Raw genomic sequence first — 864 nt, 5'->3', positions numbered from 1 at the left:
CCATTTAATTTCTGCTCATATCACAGTAAAATGGTATACAGTGGAAAGCATCAGTTCACAAGACGAGCGTAACTGATGATGATACTTATGATGATGATGATGATTATAATGATGATGATGTTGATGATGATAATGATGATGATGATAATGATGATGATTATGATGATGATAATGATGATGATGATGGCGATGATAATGATGATGATTATGATGATGATGATGATGGGTATCTTTATCATTATTTTCTATTTCCATTGTTATCTTATTCATATTAATTCACTAATTTCTAATATATTTTATAACTTTTATTTCAAAGGGATAGATAATAATCCTAATTTGAAGAAGTCAAGCTAACAAAAATGGAAATTATTAAAAACAAGCAAACATCTGCTGTTTTAATTATCTTTTTCCATTTTTAGAGTAGCAGGATTGGCAAGCTTCTCCTCACTTACCAACGCAGTTGGGGACAGACGACGGTGACCATCCACTCGATGTGCATTCGAATTCGTCACTTGCCTCTAGAGGCAGGACGTATCCAGTATCGCAGCGTAAGAAACAACGTCTGTAATATTAAAGAGGTTTAGGAATACGAAAACATTTGTTTGAAAGTTATTGAATATAAGTTAGTAACACACACTAGTTTAAAAAGGGAACATGTATTTTATAATATGGACGAAATCGGATTATTACAGTACTTGCTAACATTTCACGAGTAAAACTAAAAAAATGAAATGAAAAATCAAACTTACGCAACGTTTGCCAATACGGCGCAAACGAGCTCTCCATTTTCTGGTTGTTCTAAATTACCACATTGCATTTGCGAAAACCCAGTTTTCGTAAAACATAGTAGGCCTACCACTATCA

This window comes from Antedon mediterranea, chromosome 1, assembly GCF_964355755.1.
Source record: "Antedon mediterranea chromosome 1, ecAntMedi1.1, whole genome shotgun sequence".
NCBI classification, from domain to species: domain Eukaryota; kingdom Metazoa; phylum Echinodermata; class Crinoidea; order Comatulida; family Antedonidae; genus Antedon; species Antedon mediterranea.
This window is presented reverse-complemented; position numbering follows the sequence as displayed.